We start from the raw sequence: 22,784 nt of genomic DNA, 5'->3' as shown, positions 1-22,784 counted from the left end.
CACAGCGTCTAGTGTGGCTGAAAAGGCCAATCCGGGAGTGACAATCCCTTCCACACCGGGAGCAAGTGCAGTCTGTCCCTGGTCTGTCTCCCTGGCTATGGGCCTTCCTTCTTTGCCTCTTAGCCTCAGACTGTTGGCAAAGTGTCTCTTCAAACTGGGAAAGGCCATGCTGCACAGCCTGCCTCCAAGCGGGCCGCTCAGAGGCCAGGGTTTCCCACTTGTTGAGGTCCATCCCTAAGGCCTTCAGATCCCTCTTGCAGATGTCCTTGTATCGCAGCTGTGGTCTACCTGTAGGGCGCTTTCCTTGCACGAGTTCTCCATAGAGGAGATCCTTTGGGATCCGGCCATCATCCATTCTCACGACATGACCGAGCCAACGCAGGCGTCTCTGTTTCAGCAGTGAATACATGCTAGGGATTCCAGCACGTTCCAGGACTGTGTTGTTTGGAACTTTGTCCTGCCAGGTGATGCCGAGGATGCGTCGGAGGCAGCGCATGTGGAAAGCGCTCAGTTTCCTCTCCTGTTGTGAGCGAAGAGTCCATGACTCGCTGCAGTACAGAAGTGTACTCAGGAAGCAAGAAGGGTCTTTGTGCTTCCAGCATCACACCTAAAACTTTTTATTTGCATTTATTAAGAATGTGTTACCAGAAGTCTGGCCCATGGAATTCTCTGCAGTGAATGACCTGGACTGAACCCTGAATTGTCACTGGGTGGACACTCAGAATGATTTATTCCAGTGATTCCCAAACTGTGAGTCCTGACTTACTGGGACAACCTGATTTTTGTTGAATTGCATAAAGGTGATGGAAAGGTCAGATTAATAATTGCCTCAAGCCCTGAGGCTATTCAAAAATCAGGTATGGTAGCTGCTAATTACCCTGCAAAGAAGTCAGCTCCTGCTGGTGGGTCATGACCTGATTTTTGATGCCAAAGGGTGATGAAAAGATCAGATAGCTAAACGCCACTTCCTGAGGCAATTCACTAATCAGAGACTGTAGCTGCTAATTACCCTGCAAAGAGCTCAGCTCCTGCAGTTTGCAAGCATGTGCAAATATAGAGATATAAATGTTTCAGGGTCTTTTTATTCTGATTAGTATTACTTATAAACAAACAAACAAATAAATACAATATTATTTCTTTCTAGATCTTTTTTCCCCCCAAAGTCTGGCAAAGTGAGGTGGGTGCCGATAAAAAAAAAAAAAGTGGGTCCCAGGGCTCAAAAGTCTGGGAACCACCGATTTATCTAGAATGGTGGAAGGGAGGGGGGAAGAGGCCACAAGTGGCAGTGCCCCCGCCCCACTCCCTCCTGCCAAGGCAGGCAGTCCCGAAGTTTGGCGGCGGCAGCGGCACTTCCAAGCCAGGGGCAGCCCAAGGGCGCCTGTTCCCAGCTCCTCCCCCGGTAGCCGAGCCTTCTGCATAGGCTGCTGCTGCTGCGAACGGCGGTGCCGCCTCCTGCTCCTCCGGGGCTGCCAGGCCTCGCCTCCCGCTCGGCTCCAGCATCCAGGCACAGCTCCCGGGCTCGGCTTTGCAAGCGACTCCCCGGGCTGGCCCGGGGTGCACGGCGGGGGCTGCTGCGCGCGCACCCACCCACCAGGCCAGCCGTCCCGGTCGGAGGCGCCGCGCTGCAGCCGCTGCCGCTCCCCTGCCTGCCTGCCGGGGCTGCGCAGTCCTGCGAGGGAGCCGGCCGGGGCCGGGCCGGGCCGGGCCGGACCGCCTGGCACTGCGCGGTATGGAGAAGCGCGGCGGAGGCGGCGGGATGGAGGAGGCGCGGCTGGAGAAGGTGAGCGGGAACGCGGCGCGGGGCTTGGGGAAGGGGAGCCGCTGGGAGGGCAGGGCAAGGGCGGCGGAACTGTCTCCCGTTGCCACCAGTGCGGATGGAGGGGGACTTGCAGGGCTCCCGGAGGATGATGATGAAGATGATGAGGAGCAGGGCTTGGCTGCCCTCCCCCTGCTGATCCAGGAGCTGTCCTTCCCAGGGCAGCCCCCTTGGCAATGCCCCCTTGGGAGCCCCCTGGCCAGGCACTGCCCCCACCCCTTCATCCTGCCCCCTCGCCCCAAGCAGCGAGCGAGACCCTCTTGCCAGAGCCCCCGCCGTGCGCCCCTGGCCAGCAAGCCCCCAGGCTCTGCCACCCTCCCCGAAAGGGCCCGATGATGCCCAGGGAAAGGCTTCCCAGAGTCCCCCCTCCCGGAGAACCACGGATCGACCCTCAGCTGAGCCTCCTCTCTCGGGAGTGCTTGGGTGCGGTGGCGTAGCTATAGGGGGGCTACGATCCTATCCACACTTTCCTGGGAGTAAGCCCTATTGACTACAATGGTGCTTACTTCTGGGTAGACCTGCAGAGGAGTGGGTTGTAAGTCTCGCAGGCCTCCCCTTGGCCTCCTTTTTGCTCCCCCTGCCCGAAATGGCTCGGCAGGGGAGGGGGAGGGCCCCCTCGCACGCAGCAGGGAAGCGCCCTGTAAGACTTAGTGCTTTGCCCCCCTTCTAGCTACGCCACTGCTTGGATGGGTTCCTGCCAAGCTCGGAGCAGCGCTGTCCTCCCTCGGAGCGCCGCGATCCGCAGATCACTTGGGCTCGCTTCTTCGGGGGGGGGGAGCGTTCAAGCCGCCACCGTGGGTTGCTCTCCGTGGGGGGGGGGGCTTTTTTCCTTCACTGCCAGCTGTGGATCTCCGCTTGTTTTCCAAGGGAGTCTTGGGGAATGTGGGTGATTGACCAGCACTGAGAGTGCAGCTGGACTGGGGCAGGCTTTGGCTGGAGTGGGAGGGCAGGAAGGACCCGTCAGGGAAAGAGGGTGACTCAGAACTCCTGCTTTCCCTCTTGCTGATCTCTCTCTCTTTCCATCGTGTGGCACTCTTGGCAGAACCTGTCGCCAAAGTAACGGGGGTGGTGGTGGTGTCATTCATTGCCAGTGGCATCTGCTTCAATCCCTGGCCCTCCAAGTGCCTCCAGAGAGTGATTTCAGTTCTGCTTGTTTGAATGGACCAATTGATTTTTTTTTTAAACTAACTTAGGCTACAGTCCTATCCACACTTTCCTGGGAGTAAGCTCCATTAACTATAATGGCACTGACTTCTGAGTAGACATAGGATTGGGCTCTGAGGCTGCAGTCCTATGCACACTTTCCTGGGAGTAAGCCCCATTGACCAGAATGGGACTGACTACTGAATAGACAGATTGGGCTCTCATACTGCAATCCTATCCATAGTTTCCTAGGAGTGAGCCCCATACATAGACTATAATGGAACTTGCACCAGAGTAGACATGCCTAGAATTAGGCTCTTAGAAAAGATGGCTCAGATCACAAAGAAGAGAAGCAGAAACCAAGGTGGGGAGGGGGAACAGGACAGTTCTTGGAATCTTAAGCTCTTTCTGTGGAAGGGAGTCCCACTGAAAGGGGCTTACTTTTGAGTAAATCATCCAACATTTTTCTGTAAAAACTTCTCTTGGGCCCCTTGTTGCCTATTTGGGTCACCTGTGAATATTAGTGCTGTATATGGGATTACATGTGGGAGAATTGAATCAGGTTCGTATTTAGAAATACTGTGTCGGTTTCCGCTGGTCAAGGTTGGATTCATTGCAGAACAGCCAAAACATAACTGTACCAGTCACTTAATGTGCTTACAGCTGTTTACATCACAATCCTCCTATGTACGTGTTCTTGAAATTGAGTCCCATTGTGTTTAATGGAACTTACCCAGTTAGGTATGCATAACAGTTATCTCCACAAGAAAAATAATTTTTTTTTCTGTTTCAATGAAAGCTGACCTGGGCCTGGATTCATGGAGGGGGGCAGGAAAGGGGAAACTACCCACAGGCTACCCTTGAAGCTAATGCCCTGACCTGAGCATATATTTCCACCCATAGATGTTTCGTACTTCATGGTTGTAAAACCATATTTCATGATTGTAAAACACCAGAGGCGCATAATGTAACAGTGTGTCTTCAGCTCAGCAAGCTGAAGTCTCTTCAGTGCCTCAGTGGGAGACTTCCTGGCAAGGCTGCTTTTGGAGCTGCAGAAAGGAAGGTTGAACTCGTGTACATGTGAAGCTACCTGAAGACCACTGAAGCATGTGAGCAACTGGCTCTGTTTTGTATGGTGAAAGTGAAAATGATCCAACTAGACTTGTGCAGTTTATAAAGCTGAGTAATCTCACTGTTGGGAGGGGGGAAGAGATTTTCTCTCTGAACAAATCTTTTGAAATGCGTGGAGGTGTTTTGTATCTCCCTATACTGAACACTATCTCCTGATCTTGTCTGATCTTGGAAGCTAAGCAGGGTCAGGCCTGGTTAGTACTTGGATGGGAGACCGCCTGGGAATACCGGGTGCTGTAGGCTTATACCATAGTCTTTCGAGACTGAAGGTTGCCAACCATTGTTTTGTTCTGGAAGTGAAATACAGAACGACTACACAGGATGCTGATCTTTCTTGGAATTAAAAAAATATCTGACCTTAATACTGTTGCAAGTTTCTTCAGCTCCAAATACTGGTGTTAGGAGGCCAAAACATGTCATATACTAGGTTAAAGGTTTTTTTGTTTTGTTTTTAAAGCTTTTAAAATCTAGATTGTTTTTAACTCTGTGGTGGAGCCTGCCGTGAGGCATTTATGTGTGACTGGTTTCTAATGTGGGAGGCTGCCAGTGGGAGGCTGGCAGCTTTTGCATGGAACTGAACTTCTAGCCAATGCCAGTGATGTTCAGGTACAGAAACAGATTTGTCTTATGTGAAAATGGTGTTGGTCCATGATAAATTCTTCTATTTTTTCATTGATTTGCCTGCCAGCAGTGTTCTTTTATTTATTACACCAGGGGTGCTCAATAGGTGGATCGCAGAGTGCTGACCCCCCCCCTTCAGGTGCCTCTGGGAGGAAACACCGGGAGTAAGGCCCATTGTACTCAATGGGGCTTACTCCCAGGTAAGTGTGGCTAGGATTGCAGCCTCACAGCCTAATCCTAGGCATGTCTACTCAGGAGTAAGTCCTGTTATACTCAGTGGGGCTCAAGGTACACCAACATACATTGTACACATAAATGTTATATGTTATGATGGCGCGAACATTGTAAAAAAAACTCTGGTAGATCTCCGGGCCTTGCTGGGTTTCAGAGTAGCTCTCGAGCCAAAAAAGTGTGAGCACCCCTGTATCACACTTTATTTATTATAGCTTTAAGGTAGCATATGTGAGATTGCTGGTGGCCACCTGTCCAGGTAACAGCCCTTTACCTGCTTAAGCTATTTCTGTCCAAACATCTACACCTGTGGGCTGGGCAAAAATAGGTTTAACTTCAGTGAGGTGGCTGTATCATATTATTTCAGATCACCCTCTGGGGTTATATGAGACTTTCTCCACTCCTCTAGGTTGACAACTAGGGGTGTTTTTTTTGGAGGGGGGGAGAATCGGGATTATGCTCATTGTCCATTATTGATTGAACCTAATTGTACTCTGTTGTCTGTCTGTCTGTAAAGAAATGCTAAGCAAAACTTTATTTTGTTGAATGCACAAATAGGCTTCTTGCATATTTGTTTAAAATGTCCCTGTTTATGCCATACTCTTTGCAGACATTTATTCATAATTATATTTTAGAATGATAAGAAATGTTGGTATGTTTGCTGTTATCGATGCATTCAGTGGCAGTAAGTGCAGAAGATTTTGTTTGAATGATGGATAAACCAGAAGTTTTTTTCCCCTCTTAATTTTGTAAGGGTTTGAGCTTGATATCCTTTTTGTCCATTTCCAAATCTGTGCCAGTGTTGTGGTTCTGGGATGCTGCACAGCTGGATTAAATAAACAAACAAACAATAATTTAATGTAACTGTACACCGAGTCCTGGAAGCATTTCTTTCTAAACAAGTGCAACTCAATTCTGGTCAAGTACCAGCCTGATGCTTGGATGTCCCTTCTGTGCTTGTGTTAATACAGGGCTCTTTGAATGTGCATCTGAAATTCTATTTCTTATCTGCAACTTTCAGTGCAAAGCTTGGGTGCAGTAGTGAATAAACTGTCAGATTGAGATTGAGACCAGGGTTCTGATTCCTCCAGACTATGAAGCTTTTGACTGAACTTGTGTCTCTGTCTAACCGATCTTATTTCACAGGCTGATTATGTGAAGTTAAAATTGGAGGACAGATTGGGGGGTGGGGGTGGAAGAGAGCACCTTTCATGGATTCTTTCTGAGTTTCCAAAGTAAAATGATCCTAGAACATTTTCCATTTTCAAGGACATTTGTATTTTTGTCCTCCACAATATGGTCAACAGAAGAACATAAAAACTTGATGTAGTTTGCCACTCTCTCATGCTGCCTGATGTAGCAGAAAATGACTTTTAAAATGAATGCTTCTTGCAGCTGTATTAGAGAAGGGTCAAAACAAATGCTTCATGCATGTCAGCTCCAGTGCTATAAATACTATATATACTTTCATAGAAATCCTACCAAGCTTAACCAGATTGAAAAAAAAATCTTGACTGTGTAGTGGAAAGATGTCATGTTCTTGTTCTCCATGGAAGGTGGGTTGCTGGACCCAGGCCACCACATGGAGATAGCTAGGTCAGGGCCATCAGCTTCAAGCGCATATTCTCCATCTTGTTGCAAGTGGTTAAGAGATAGGCATCATCTATGTTCTGACATCATCCTTTAATATAACACTAACTTTAAAATTATGGTTTAATTTTTAAAATAAATTTATTGCTGAATAATCTCATGCACTTCTAGATTTTTGTCATGATTTCATCAGTGCAACTGTTTTATGATCATTGTACTTGGCAGCCTTCAGTCTCGAAAGACTATGGTATCGCGCTCTGAAAGGTGGTTCTGGAACAGCGTCTAGTGTGGCTGAAAAGGCCGATTCAGGAGTGACAATCCCTTCCACAACGGGAGCAAGTGCAGCCTGTCCCTGGTCTGTCTCCCTGGCTATGGGCCTTCCTTCTTTGCCTCACACTGTGGCTATGATCATATTTTCCCTAAAATGTGGACTGAGAGCCCAATGCTATGCCTCAGAAGTAAGTCCTATTATGGTCAGTGGAGTTTACTTCCAGGAAAGTGTGAATAGGATTGCTGCCTGAGCACAGCTGCTTCCTTCTAGCTGAGTTGTTCATCTGCAGCTCTGTCCACTTTCCTTCACTTTCTCTCCTTCTAACTATAAGATTGCAAAGTGGAGAGACGTGTAAATAAAATAATGGCACTTCTTAGCAAATGCTGCTGCAATAGAGACGTTAATGGAACTTAGCCTGTTTCAAATTATTTAATGGCTAGAGTACAAGCCAGTCTGTGTTTTGACCTTACATTTGTCAAGACAGAGTCCAATGTACTCTAGTAGAGGACTGGTCATAATCTCTTCCTCCCTAAAATTTAAAACAATAATAGTTAAAATCCTATCTAATCCAAAGTCAAACTGTTGCAGAAGAGTTACAGTTTTAGCTCCAGAGAAAATCTCTGTTTTCAAGGGGTAAATTTAAAAGGACTTTAAAAAGGAAAGTCTTAACTGCTCGTATAACCAAAGCAATCCCCAATAAAAAGGAATTCTGGAAAAGCCCATCACTGAACAAATGCCTTTGGTTGTTGAAGACAACATTGTCACAGAGAAGGTGGCTCTTGATCTCATTGTTAGACATGTCGGAATAAGTTCCACATGACTCTCTACAACAGAGTAATGGTAACAAAGTAATGGCAACTATTGTATACATACTTACTGTGAAGTCCCACCATGTTAGAGTGCATAGGATTGCAAACTAACAGCCCAGTCCTATCCAACTTTCCAGTGCTGGTGCAGCCACCATGCAGCACTGAGGGAAGGAAACAAATGTTCCCTTTGTCAGGGTTAGAAAATAACCACGGGGAAATTTGGCCTGGATAAGGTAAGGGCATAAGCTGTGTAAAATGCTGAGTCACCAAGAACCAGGTGAAAAGAGAGCTCACTAATTGTAACAGGTGTTGAGCTAGCACCAGGAGGAGGAGACACCACCCTTCCTAATTCACGCACAGTGCTTTAAAAGGACTGTAAGAGCCCTCATGTGTGGGAAGGCAGGGGAGGCTGGTGGTAATGTATATTGTGCTGTCTTTATGTTTCTTTGCTATGCTGCTGTTATTTACCGTTACCTTATAAATACAGACTGAAATAATGAAGGATTTATGTCTGAAGTGCTCTTTGCGTGGGCTGAGTCTTTGAGGCTGCATTCCGCAGGCAGCAACAGATAAGAAGCTGCTCCTTCCTGGACACCCTTATCTAGAGGAGGCCTTCATAATGGCCTCCCCCCACTGCAGGATGCAGCGCATGCCCTGCTGGCATGGCTGTACTGGTAGTGGAAAATTGAATAGGATTTGGCCCTAAGATGGCTACTTTTCTTGTTACTTCCGTTTTGATGACAGTGTTAATATTTAGAATTTCTATGACAGTATTTTAACGTTCAAAGAGTTGTACATAGATGATGTCAGTCATCTTTGGCAACTCTGCAAGGTAGCTTAATATTATTATCCCTGTGTACTGCATTGAAGGCAGGGAGGAAAGCAGGTCTGAGAGTGTGTGGTTTGCCTTTGCCAGTGGCCCCCCTCCCCACTACTGGCAGGGAGTGAGGGAGTAGTGAACTGTGGCCACTGTCACCGCTCATTCAGGGAAGGTCAGATGAATGGCAGTGGCTACCTGCTGAGGCCTGGCCTCTTTGGAGGTGCTCAGTGAGGCTGGCTTCCCCAGACTTGTTCTGCAAGAAAGTTATCCTGGTCCACCTAGCCATCATGGTATACTGTCAGGCTGCAACTTACACGTACTGTGGGAATATAATTACAGGCATCTGGTAAACAAAACAAAACACACTAGAAAAAACAATTTAAATAGTTCAAGTGATCCCACCCTTTATTCAACTTATAGCCGCCACCCCCCCATATCCATGGGGGAAAAAGTATCCCCTTGTGGATACTGAAATGACAAATAAAAGAAGATCCTATACTTATGGTGCCAAGCACTCATGGGAAAGGGAACAATCTTCTTTTGCTTTGTAAACCTCTTTGAGAACATTTTTGTTGAAAAGCCTTGTAAAGAAGAATAATGTCCACCACTGTGAGCTCCTGTGGAAGGAGGTGGAATAAGAGGTAAACCAGTCCTAAGAAATGCAGTGGTGGACCTAGAGGGGGCCGGCGGGGGGCAAAAGCCCCTGGCACTGTGTATGTGGACCCTATGGGGGCAGCACCCCTGTGCCTGCCACAATGCCACCTCCACCCACATGCCGCCTTTGCCCCCTCCACCTGCCCTCTGGAGCTGTTGCGGCAATGCCCATCGCAACCTTCCCCTCAAAAGCTGTCTGAGGCTTCTGGAGCACCCTTGACAGTCAAAAAACCAGATGTACTTTTAATGGCACTCCAGAAGCCTCAGACAGCTTTTGGAGCAGCAAGGAGAAGGCTTAGTAGCATGAGGCTTAGTGAAACTGGATAAGTATGGGAGAGGAGTGGCATATTGCGGGGGGGTGGCATGTTGTAGGGGGACGGCATGTTGTGGGACTGGCCACGGGCACTATAGATAAATCTGTATGTCCTTTTTGCGCTGGGCATCCAAAGGGGCAAAGAAATAAAGGAGAAAACATCCACCAACATGCAGGGATGGGTCCGCTTTGTGGTCTCCAGAGTATACGGTGTTGCGGCTTACGAAAGGGTGAGAACCAGTAGAGACAGGTGGAAAAAATGGTGGGAGTGGTTAGATGGGGTGAATCCACCTATAACATGATGTATCTGTGTTCTAGTTAAACAGTTGATGTAATGTGATTGTAGTTGAAAATGTAAAATATGATTTCTTTCCTTTGTATTATTTATTGTAGTATGAGACTTTTAAAATAAAAATCTATATCCCCCCCCCCCCAAAAAAAAAAATCTCTATTTTCCGGGCACTATAGCAGTCAGGTTCATAACTGAATAAATGGATTCTTTTTGTGGCTCCCCACTGTGACATTTGTTACATCTGAATCCCAATTTTCTTTCTTTATGGAGTTTTATGGCAGGGCCTCTGAGAGGAGGGTGCAGGAGGTACATCGTTCCAATGATAAGCATGTATTGTGTGAAGACTAGCATTCACATTTGAAGGGAGAAGGGAAGGAGCCCAAAAGAAACTTTGTGCCCCCTGATAAAATGCTCTCAGTGGGATTGCTTTAAGGCAGTGTAGATGATGATTACTTTGATGAGTTGACTGTTGAGCTAAGATCTGAGCCCAACATTCTGTCTTCACGCTTCTGCTGAATTAACTTAATGGAGAGAACTTTGTAGTGTGGAGGCCTTTATAAGTCTTTGTTATTAGAGATCTAAGAGGTATTGCAGTTGGCCTTTCATTTGTGCTCAAGTTGTTTGGTTTCTGTAATTTAGTATGTCTAGAATCTAGTATCTGTGAGATGATCTGGTGAAGCTTTTAATTTCTAGTAGGGTTGCAGCATACTGTCTAGTCAATTGATCGAACGGATGCCCTGATTAATTAGGCAGTGGATTATTAAGATTTGTGTGTTGCTCTGTAATGCAGGAGCTTAGCCAAATGTGAGGCCCTTCGCTTCTCTGGTTCAGGAGGAAATGCGGCTTCTAAGAGGGGCCCTCTTCAGCACATATGGGCATCGCCTAAAACAAAGCAGGCTTTCTTCAGACGTTTGTTCATATGCCAGTTCATGCAGATTTGTCAAGTATACAGTTAACTAAGTGGTGGGCTAGAGTGTTGGAGCCCTAGTTTCTAGCTAGCCTTTGTGGGAAAGTTGCATTTGAAAACACTGAAACATGGGCATTGAGATACAGGCATTTGATACAACAAATCGCCCATTTGAGGGGCAAAACGTGTATGCCCTGTGTTGCTAGCTCTCACCTCTTCCTTTCAATTTCAGGTATATTTTGTTGTCAGAATATTTTTTTTCTAGTATGCAAGTACTATTCTTTTCCTGCCACATCTCCTCTAAAATTCTGACTGCTCTTAAAAGTATCTAATATGTAGACTTGGACATCAGCAAAGTTACGTGCGGTTTGAACAAATGCTACAGCATAGAGCTCAGCCAAGGCAGCAAGTGCTTCTTGCAAGAGTTTTACCCCTCCTGTGAAGAGTGCTCCCCCATTCATCAACTGGGGAGGCATATAAGCGGAAATAAGAGTGTTTATCCATTGAGCAGACAGAAAGGAATGCAGCCCCGTCCTGCTCATCATTTATATCTTTTATTAGATTTAGAGATTTATCCTATGTCTGAATGTGTGTGTAGGTGAGAGTGAAATTTTAGCTACTGATCCTTTTATGCATGTTCGGGGGGGGGGAGGGAGTGTATGAAAAAATAAATTTCAGATTACTGTAAAAACTATGAAAAGCAGACTCCAAGATTGAGGGGTTGCCAGATGTCATAACTTTCTGAATATTAACCCATTTCTGCCCAGTCCACGGTGTACACATTTGATCCCCGTTGCGTATATGCAACGTTGGGCAACAATTGCTTAAAATGTTATATCTCACCTCACAGATAACTCCCTCCCATAAAACGTCACTGGAATAATGCCAGGGAAAAATATGGGTCATCATTCGATACCGCCACTTCAGCTCAGATGCAGCCTTGCAGCTGCTCAGAGAGGTGTGTGGTCTCTCTGAACTCTCACAGCCACTTGGAATTGCTGCTGGGTGCTGCTGGTTAATAGAACAGTGAAACATTATGAGTTTTGAGCCTGCTTCTGGTTAATGGAGCTTTCTGGATCATCAAGTGCCAGCTATCGCAGTTTTTGCTGTACTTGTGTAAACTCCGTCCATGCGACTGTAAGCACTTGTATAGGGAAGGTCTATGATTGCACAGACAAAACCTGCTCACGAGCTGTTGGTATTCACGTAGGCTCTTTCAGGCTGTACACCAAAAGGCTGGGATAGAGCCTGTGCCTGTAAGTGGACATGATTCTGCTCCCTCAGATGCATGTCCTGCTGAACATCTAAAGGGTGTTCCAGTTGCCTCAGTGATGCAGGCACATATTTTGGTTCCCCTAGGGCTGCACTGCTTCGTTCTGCTATCGATACCAATACTACACACTCAAATCTGATTCATAACACTGGGACTTTATCTTGCTCAGTATGGGTTTCCTGATTAACTGGGATCAGATAGTAAAAAATAACAAAATGGTACAAGAGAAGTGGTGAGGGATGGAGGGAATCACATTGGCTATGAACTTTTTTTAAGGGGGAGGTTGGAAGGCACTTTGCCTTTCAAGCCCCCATTTCTGCCCTCCAAAATATCACAAGCAAAACCTCATTACAGCCTGCCACCCACGCTGTGCCCTGGTGGCCTCTTTAGTTCAGTGTGGGCTCCTCCCATCATTTATCAGTCCTGGTGTCAGTAGAATGCCAGCTGTGCGGGGGAGAAGGGGGAGAGTATAACTGCACACTGACTCGAAGAAAGTTCAGAACTTTTGCTCAAGTTATCCAAGTACTTGGAGCTGTGTCAGATGATGCAATCGCCCCTGCCTGACCACAACGATTGAGCAATCCAAGTTCATTGTTGGGCTTATTAGTCTAGTGTTGGGCCTGATCCTTATTTAGGGTGTGATAGGTCCTGGGCTCGAATCCAAATCAAACCAGATTTGGTGAGAAAGAGAGGCTGTGACCAAGGAAAGGTCTGTAGCTCAGTAGCAGAGCATGCCCCGTTGATGATTTTTCTTTGCATGCAGAATGTCCCGATACAGGTTCAACCCTTCAGCTCTTATTATTTTAAGACACATTTTTCCCGTTTTCACCACTAAGCACCCAGTTCGTAATAAGAGATGCAAATAGTCACTCCATAAACTTGCCCTTTTAGCACAGCTTGAGCTTGCTTGGTACAGAGACGGGATTTTTGTCGTGCGTGGGTGGGCTTGCTTAATCTCAGGATCACTTTGGCAAGCCTGCTTAATGTGGAATCGTAACTCACTGAGTGATATGCTGGAGGGCAGGAGCTTGGGAGCTACTTGTTGATTTAAAACAAAAAAGAAAAATGTGCTTGGCGGAAAGGAACAATGAAGCCCAGGTTAGTCGAAGATGGGCTTAAAATGCACTTGAAAATGGCATTCCAGCATTGAAGCCTGGCGTATATTATTTGCAGTGTTTTAGTACAAAGGCCAAAAATGGATCTCTGTTTTTTTAAAAAATTAAATGTTGGAGAATGCCTTTGGTACTTGTGGTGAAAGGACTTTAGCCTCTGAGGTTTTGCAGAAGGCTCCTTTTTAGTTGTAGAACAGTGAAAGGAGGGTAATGAATACCTTAGTCTTTGAGAGCCTGGGAATTTTTTTTCTTTTGGCATCATGCTCTGATACTCTTGCTGCCCTCCAATTTTCAGTAGAGCTGAAGAACAAACATGCAAGAACAGTGTGGCTCCGCAATCACTGAGTGCAGGGCTGATTTTGCAAAGGTCCTTTGATTTCTTGCACTCTTTTGCAAAGTTGAAAGTGTTGCTGAAGACAGAAGGAAAATGGACAAGTGGTGATTAATTTTATGAGCGCATAAAGGTAACCTATCAAATCTTTCTATTATTACCGTGCGTGGCACTAAGTTTTTAGGAAACATTTTATTTCCAGGGCTGAATTTCAGGTTCAGAATAAGACTTGCAAATGTCCACTGTTCATAAATGTGGACTTTGTAGGAACTTGTGCTCATGTTGTTGCATTCCTGAACATGTACTAAATTAGGGTATGCGCACAGGGCACAATCCTAACCCCTTATGTTAGTGCTTTCCAGCATTAGCATAGGGACGCGTGCTTCATCCTGCAGTTGGGTCTCACTCACGGAGGCCTCCTCAAAGTAAGGGAATATTTGTGCCCTTACCTCAAAGCTGCATGGCCCTTATGTCAGTGCTGGAAAGCACTGACATAAGGGGTTAGGATTGCGCCCTCAGTTTTGTACCGTGTCTGTCTTGTGATCCCAGGTATGTTTATGTGGAAGTAAATGTCTGTGTTTTCAATAGTACTTTCTCCTACATGAGCATGCTCTGGTCTTCAAGCCTGCTGACATCTGATATGCTCAAGCTGTTCTAAAATTCTTGTGTTTTAAAATTTGAAAGAGGTTGGTATTTTCAGACTTGTGTTATGCTAGATGCATCTGCCTTTTGGACCAGGGGTGGGCAAACCCTGACCCAGGGGCCATTTGCGGCCCTCAAGGACCCACAATCGAGCCCTTCGGGAGCCCTCAGTCTTCAGTGAGCCTCTGGCCCATCAGAGACTGTTGGAGCCTGCGCTGGCCCACAACTGGCAGTTCGTGACTACCAGACACTAGCTGTGGGCTGAGTTAGAGCAAGGCCTTTTATAGTCTTCATGTGTTTTCTGCTTTTTTCTGGGCATTATTTTAACCTCCCTCCATTGCCTACATGTGTTTCTGGCTTGGTCTATATGTTTTCACTGTGCAAAGGGTGTGTGACAAAGAGTTCATAGTTCTCATGTGGTTCTACATGCCTGTATTATAGTTCTCATGTGTATTATAAATAAGATAAATAAAATTCATCCGTTCATATGTTTCATTTCTAATGTATTCATTTATGTAAATTTATCCAAATTTGAAATGTAAATTCCTTTTTTTTTTTTTTCCTGGTCCCCAACACAGTTTCAGAGAGATGGTGTAGCCCTCCTGCCAAAATGTTTGTCCACCCGTTTTAGTTTATTGCCCATGGTTGCCTTGGAGTTTTAAAGCTTTTTGGTTCTTGTTGGGTTTAATGATTTTTGTCGTTCTGCCCTTTTGGCTAATGATTGTAAGAGTGAGATTAGAATTTCCTTTTTTAGGATCTCAACCTTTTGTTTAAAAGTAACAAGGAGTCAGCCCTTACTGAGGCAAACTAAAAGATCACAGAGAAGTGGGTAAGGTTTTGAGAGCTTTCTTTACTTCATTGTGACTGTTCATAAGGGTATTATTATACTGTAAATCCTGGATTTTTTACATAATGGATCAACGTGATTACCTGCAATTTCTTGTTAGCTTTTCTGCTCTCAATTGCCTGCAGGAATAGTGATGTGAGGCTTGGATCTCGGCCAGTTCTTTAGCCCAAGAGGTTCATAGAAATAGAGATAAAACATTGTAGTAGGTTGAAGAGGTGAGGAACCACTCCTGTTAATAAGAAAGTCCTGCTGAAGCCCTACACCAACTCCTTGTATTTCTGAAGCAGAAACTTTCTGCCTTTTGTAAAACACTTCAACCATGAGAACTAGTTGCATACTCTAGCTTAGGTACTTAAAGGCCCAATTAGATCTCATTTTCCAGCTGTGGTACAGAGATGCCAACAGGGCATTTGCAGCATCCTGCAGTAGGGGGGTTGTTGTCATGGAGTCATGGAATGTTTGTTGCATTGCAGTTGTGCCGGGGTTAGAAAGTTGGATAGGATTGAGCCCTGTCTCTTTAAGTGAGGAGATAGTTCCACTTAAGAAAGAGCCCTGTCTCCTTAAGGAGCAGCTGAACACAGCAGCTCTGGAAATAGTGAGAACAAGATTCTTGGGAGGGTAGATGGAAGAAGATGCCATTATGTCAGGCAGAGAGCACTGTCTTGGGGTGTGGCTGCCAGATCAACCTGCGTCAAAGAAGTCACCTGAGCACAGGTGGATGGCCGGCTGATGCAGCATGGCCAGCGCTGTATCTCTTTTAATAGGGTATCACCTGGCCCCACAATATCCCAAGGAAGTATTCTGGAAAAGCATCTGCTTTTTGGTGTACTCTTCAATTATTAAATAGTGGAATGCGGTACAATAGCTGCTACCACAGAACTATGGTAAATATTTCCTTAATCCATTTCTGCCTGGCCCACAGATGAACACGTTTGATCCCTTTTGCATATGTTGGGCAGAAATGGCTTAAGTAGACTGATTGCAAACATCGGTCTTATGATGGAGACATTTCATTATAAGGCTGCTCCATTTGTAGAGCTCTCTTATTCTCTTGTTCTTCCATCTAAGGCTACTGAGGTTGGACTGTTATGGCCCAATCCTATTCAGGACCAGCCCAGAGCATAAGGTGCTGCTTAGTGAGTGCAGCATGCTATGTCCTGGCCAGGGACCAGGCAGCCCAGGAAAGATAAGTAAAGAAAAATTTTACTTATCTCTTTGTAGGTCATCTGGTTCCCAATGGGTTTCCCAATCTACATGAAATCTTTTGCTGCTGTAAGTCTGAAGAGCCTCTGGGAGTGCGTCTGGTTCAGGAAGGGGGGGTGAGATCTGGCATGTGTGGCTGCCACCAATATCCTCCCCTCTCCCTTGCCTGGCCGTATCCCCACTCTTATCCTCCCTGGTTGCCAACTTACTGGCAACAGCAGAGGTTCTGCAGGCTGCTTGACACCTGCATGTGGCTTCTCATCTTTTGTGCTGCTGCTGGTCTGCAAAGTACATGCCATGCCAGCAGCCCAAGGGGCACAATGGCATATCATGAAACCTGCGACTGTATCCCTCAAATAGGATTGAGCCTTTAGATTTATACAAATGTATTGAGTAATGATCTTCCTCTTAAGCATTCTTTTTTTTTTTGTTTTGTTTTGCAACAACCTATAGCAAAAGGTTTTGGCTGTGTACAATGTTGTTGTTAAGAATATTTATATTCCCCTTTTAAATATGTTGAAAAATCAGTTTGGATCTAAACCCTTTTTAAAGAGCTGCCTTTGTTTCTTTGGTAATTCACTTGAATTCAGTGGTGTAGTTAGAGGGGGTGCAAAGCACTGAGTTTTGTTCCCACTGCCCGAAATGGCTCTGAAGGGGAGAGGAAGGGGTCGCTTGCACACTGTGGTGAGGTTTCCTTCAAAACTTAGTGCAGGCTTGGAGAAACCAGCAAGTTTCAGTGTGGCAGTTATTGTATTACTACGAGTTAAAACTAAGAATTTGGTGCCATTTTCTGAAGCATGGAATTAAATATGAAGATTTAAATGTGTCCAGATTTCTTTTTGTTAACTTCTATTCTCTGTGAAATTAATATAGGAAAATCAGAGGAACCCTTCAACTCATTACTTAACCTACTAGATTTGGTGAGTCTAAATTAATTACAATTCAACTAGCCTGGGGAAAGTCCATGCCAAATCCCTTAGTGAATAAACAGCTATAGTTTTGAGTATTGACTTAGCTAATATGTACCCGAAATGTTAAATATTGCCACCTACCTGGTGCTATAGTAAAGACACTTGGGAGTCAGGAATGCTGTAGCTAAACAAAATGTTCAGTCATTAAAGGCCGTTGAGGTCATGTGTTAACCCTGTCAAGGTTTGCAGCCTGTTGTATAGGTGAAAGAAAGGATATTTGTTGTGCAACCTGGCTACTTGGAAGCACTACACTGAATTCTCATTATAAATGTACCTTTCTCTTTCTCCCAGAGTTAAGCTGGGGCGGGGGTGGGTGGGAAGGTGCTGCAAGTTTGGGAGAAGCTGTGGATGATGCCAATTAGCAAGTGCCACCAAGACAGTCCCCTCAACCAGCATTTTTGTTGTTCTAATTTTTGGTTAATAAGGCCTATTTTCCCTGTTCTTAGTGGGTCAGATAAATGAAAGTTCTTTCTGATCAGTGGTGTAGTGGTGAGTCCTGAAGTTCAGGAGCTCGTCTTGACCTCCTCCCCCACCCCTCAATTGCCACATCCTAATAAAATCAATTTTACAACAAAATAAATCAACTTGAAATTACTTCACAGCTGACCTAGGTCAGTGTTTCCTAAATGGTCACAAGCTGATATTTGATGGGTCGTGAAAAGTTTTTGAAATGTTAAAATAAAACCCTTACCCATTTGCAAAAGAAGAGCTGGTATGAAATAACCCTATACCCCCAAATTAAAATGTCACATTTTGCTCTCCAGTTCACCCTTCAGGGTACTCTGGAATGACTGTAAGTGTTTGGGGAAACAGTCCTTGAACTCCATTTCTAGAGAGAATTTAGCGAATGTCTACGCATACTGTTAGGTTCTCTATCAGCATTGGGAGCACAGGATCCTTATTAACAATTTTAATTATTACTAAATAAAATATTATTCCTTTCTAGATCTCTTTTTGGTCTAATGAGTTGGGATAGATTGTTTTAAAAAGTATGTCCTGATGCTAAAAAGTTTGGGAAAGCACTGACCTAGCTCATTTCATTGCATATGCCTGGAGTGGGTATGTGGCAATAAATAGGGCCTTCTCAGTAGTGGCACCAATTGTATAGAATTCCTGCCCTTTTGGTTGATGATCTACTCCCTCTTTAGAAGCCTTCCAACAGGGCCTAAACCATTTTTTCATTAAATTAGCTTTCTGATTTTATTATGGTCATTTTAGTGCTAGAATGTTCTATGGCTTTTCTGGATACATTTTATTGCTGTTTTTGTATATTTCACTCTCATCATACTGGTTTTTTTAAAAACTTTTAACGTTCTTCTTAGTTGTGTTTTAATTGTTATGTTCTTAGCTGTTTTGTTGTTGTTTGGACCTTTTTTATGTATATGTTAAATCCTTTTGTAAGCTGCTGTGTGGCCCAACTGAGAGAAGAGTGGGATAAAAATGGAATAAATTAAAACTTAAAATGCTGTTTTATATATGTTTGTTCGAAGACCCACTCTGTTCAGTGTAATGTACTCCCTATTAAATCTGCATAGGATTGTAACCTAAGGCCACCTTATAGATTTATGGCAGAGGTGAGATTTGAATGGGTCTTGATTCACAGCCTAATCTTGTAGCAAGGTGCTAAGAGGAGAGTGTTGGAACAGGGTTTTGAAGGAGGCTGTTTTTGGTCAGGACAGTTATTATGCAATGTTTCTGATGAGGAGGACAGAAGTAACCTCAGAACTCTAATACTGTACCAACAAACACTCTCTTCTTTGCCTTGGGGATTTTCCAGCATTAAACACTCAAATGCCACTGTTTAACTGCAGACTTTGCAGAGGTATGAAGTCCACCAATTACTGTACATGGATCCTTAACTGTAACAAAGGATTCTGCATGAGACCACATTCTTGGCTTCAGATATAGTAATTCCTCATTTTAAGACATTTTGATGCTAACAGTGTATCTGAATGGCACAGACACCCCTAAATCTTTTTATGTTAAAAATTCTGAATAATGCATTATGAGTAGGGTGTTTGTGGTCATGGAATAGCCTGCTAGCTGAGAGTGGTTTTTAGACTCTTATGAAGGAACGAGAGCCACTTACAGGAATTAAATTGATTTCTTTCTATTCTACAGATTCCTGAAAGCACAGATCCATACTTTCTGATAAATTGCTGTTGGCTTAATATTATCACTGTCTCCCAAGGCTTACAATGCATGCTTGATAACTACCTGCTCTGTGTGTGTGGGTGGAAGGGGGCAGACTTAAACTTGGCAAAATCAATCATGCTAGACAATAGCTTTCTTCTGGCTATTGATTATGTAACTAGGCCAATGATTCTCAAACTGTGGAGTGTCCTGGGGGAAGGAACATGATGGGAGGGGAGGGGAAGCTCCAGAGAGGGACTGGTTCTTGCAAGGAGCAGAGCCAGAGATCTTTGCTTCCCAGCACTGGAGGTTTAGCATTGCAACCATCTAAACTGGCTGGCTGGATTTGGAGGAAGGCTGAGAAGATGTCCTCGTTCTAGGCTTTCCCTCATGCCAGCATTTATTTAGAAAGCCCTGCATGGTTACTGCGAAGTGAAAGTAAGGTCCAGGTCAAATGACAGTGCATTTAATGACACATCTAGTTTGACCCTCAACCTGATCTGTTAGCCAGTTTTAACTTGTGTTTAACTTGTGTCTCTAAAACTCAGGTCGTATCTTTTATTTAGATATGTGTTACTGCTCTTTGTGATGTATTACTGTAAGCTGCTTTGAAAGACAGAGAAAAAGAAATTAATAAAACATCATGATTAATTTCTTAATAATTTCATTAATAAGGATAATTATTAATAAAGACATAAGGTGCCTGACAGACTTCTTTACACTTCAAAGCCCAGACTGGTTAGGGTTAGTGAGCTACACTAGCAGGATATGTGCATGGAGTTGTGTTGGAAGATTCTTTGTTCCCCGAAAAAGTGGGCTTATTGACTTGGAAAACAAAGGAAGTTCAGAAGGGTTTTACCCAGTTGTAAAAGTTTGAAGAAACCCTGAACTGTGCATCAATGACTCCTTGTTCAGTGATAAGGGAAATGTTTTTGTTTTAAACTTTCTTGTTCCTTTATTATCTGAGACTTCCATTGTGTTTCTCCCACTTAGAAATAATGACATATAAAGTTCATTTCCTCCCTGAAATTTGATGGTAACTCCCTTCGTTTTCCACGGGTTTACATTTCTCTGTTTATAAATTTAGCTATTTACTGGTTGCTCTCATTATGTACTAAAGCGGCCAGTCTTCAAGCTGTGTTGTGAGCACACCTCAGTTCATGGTAAGAAGACTTTTGGAGGCTATAATGAAAGGACTCTTCTTGGGATGCAAGTTCTGGTTGCATCTCTTTTCATTGCTTCATTTGCATGAAGCTTCATTCAATGAAGCATGGCTTAATTTTTCTGTCTCCTATAGTGGGTGTACCCCCATCACATCTTTTGTCTTCCTGTGCTTGTAGCTTGTGCCTAGTCTGAACGAATGGCTGTTTGCTACAAGCACAGTCTGCAGTTTTACTCTGCAGGGAGGGGTGTGCACCGGGATTGTGGTGAACATTTTAAAGAACAGCAAATGGAATGGTCTTTCAGAATGGTCAGCTTGCAGTTCGGTATTAATGTTCCTTGTTACGGAGAAGCAGAATCTCATGGCCTTAAGTGTATGTAATGCATTCTGCAGGTAGGTTGCGTGTAGTAAAACTAATTATAGTTCTGAAATGATCTGTGGCTGTGCAGACTCTCATTCAAAGTATCACTGATGTATATTTTAATGATCTTATGCCTCTCATAAGGGGAAATGTGTTTTGATAAATGCAATTTTGGTTTGGCCTTCCATCTTTTGTTAAGGCATAATAATATATGTCAAAATATAGGAATGCAGTAGTACTCTTAAGAATATTGCCCAGGTTTTTTTTTTTTACATATTTATTATTTAGGAATCCAAGACAGATACAAACTGCAATTTGTTGTAAGTTCAACTTAGTCTATTTCAGTTAATGTTTGCGGTAGAGAATGGAATTGTAGGAGTGGGAAAGAAATAAGCACATTGTTAGATTCATACTAAATTGAAATTTAGAGCCACAGTTTTCTTGTTTGAAGGCCTTCCGCTCATGGTTTCTCACATTTACACTTAGGGCGCAATCCTAACCCCTTATATCAGTGCTTTCCAGCACTGGTATAGCAGTGCCAATGGGACATGTGCTGCATCCTGCAGTTGGGTGTCACTCACGGAGGCCTCCTTAAAGTAAGGGAATGTTTGTTCCCTTACCTCAGAGCTACATTGCCCTTATGTCAGTGCTAGAAAGTGCTAGGAAGCACTGACATAGGGGTTAGGATTGCACCCTTAGTTAGGCTATATCATGTTCACTTTCCCTCTAAAAGATGGTGGGGTAAAATAATCTTTGCACCATTGCGAACCATTCACCAATGGGTCTCCTTGGACCTGCACCAATTCTTTAACTGGCACAAGTTTGAATAGACAAAAAGAGGCTTGTCAGGAGACTAGGAAGGGGATTGTCCAATACAAGTCCGCACTGGTGCCCCCTCCCACCTACCCCATGCCACCCTCCCGGTTGACTCAGGTAGGTCAGTGGGGTCATCCTTGCCCTGTTGCAATGCACAGGGCCATTATGGCCTTTCCAGCAGGATACGAGAAGCATATGGTTTCACTTGCTTCTGGAACATTTTTTGCGCCACCTGCAAAGCTACTACTGCTGATGAATGCTAGTTCTGGCAGTGTTAGAGCTCCATAGGATTGGGCTATACCTTTGTATTTAAAACATTTATATCCTGTTGTTTAGTGTCCCCATTCTCGAGATTGCTTGGAAAATAGCGCAAAAAAAAAGTAATTTCCCCAAATCATACACTAAAAGCAATTTAAAATGGATTAAAACAGCAGAGCAATAAAAGTGCCAGCAGAGACTGAAACCAGATCTGTGCACTGAGCAGAGAGCTTCGTAGGAATAGTTCATCAAATAGTAGTTCCCTTGTTAGTTGGAATTCAGGTGATGACCACGCCACAGTTTGCACAGTGCTGATTGAAGGAGCTGATTACATTTAGTTCTTGGCTTGAGGTGAGTAAATTTGGCAATATGGGAGTAGTAGCTGCAACATTACCTAGAATGTACACACCTGGTCTTAACACACTTGCTGCTGGCCCCGAGGCAAAGTTTTTGACTCCTACTTGAAAATAATGAGATTCGTAAAATGTAGTAGGCTTCTTTCGGAGTGTTTGGCTGTCACCAGGGCTGGTAGTTCAAGTTTATTCATCTGCATGAAGTTCTGAGAATTCTCACTCTTAAGTATTATTATTATTATATAAACTTTCACAGTTCCACCAGGTGTTTAGACTGGAATTTTTGGAACTTTTACTAGTTGGAATTCTAGCCAAGAATTTAGTAGCAAGATGTCACATGTTCCTAGTAGTCTGGATTATTGCAGCTGTCCGGTTGTTGTTCTATCTATGCCAGCATTGCGCAAATGCAGTGGTGTAGCTGGGGGGGGTGCAAAACACTAAATTTTGCAGGGAGCCTCACCGCAGCATGCAAGGGGTCCCTCCTCCCCCACTTTGGAGCCATTCCAGTTGGTGCGAGTAGAACGGAGGCGTACGGTGCGGTGAGGCTCCCTGCAAAACTTTGCACCCCCTCTGGCTGCTTCATTGCCCAGATGTTTCTTCAGGGATCTTGGTGTTGTGCCTAGTGTGCTGATCACAGTTAAGATTACCTAGTTTAAAGGGGAAAGGGACAATACCCATCAACCTTACTGTTGTTGCAGACAGGTTTGAAAACATGCGGTCAAGT

At 44.4% G+C, this 22,784-nt stretch overlaps 1 protein-coding gene across 1 annotated transcript in view; it reads left to right on the top strand.

Annotated features, from left to right (window-relative positions):
• The first annotated feature begins 1,423 nt into the window (after nucleotides 1-1,423).
• Nucleotides 1,424-22,784, top strand: part of LOC136639870 (leukemia inhibitory factor receptor-like) — a 93,610-nt gene continuing 72,249 nt past the window's right edge. Inside the window, exon 1 of the mRNA XM_066614466.1 lies at nucleotides 1,424-1,780. The gene's annotated coding sequence lies outside the window, so the exon portion shown is untranslated. The remainder of the gene's footprint in view (nucleotides 1,781-22,784) is intronic.

Source organism: Tiliqua scincoides, chromosome 2 (assembly GCF_035046505.1).
Source record: "Tiliqua scincoides isolate rTilSci1 chromosome 2, rTilSci1.hap2, whole genome shotgun sequence".
In the NCBI taxonomy this organism is placed as follows: domain Eukaryota; kingdom Metazoa; phylum Chordata; class Lepidosauria; order Squamata; family Scincidae; genus Tiliqua; species Tiliqua scincoides.
Note: the sequence above shows the minus strand (reverse complement) of the source record. Positions and strands in the feature narration are given on the sequence as shown.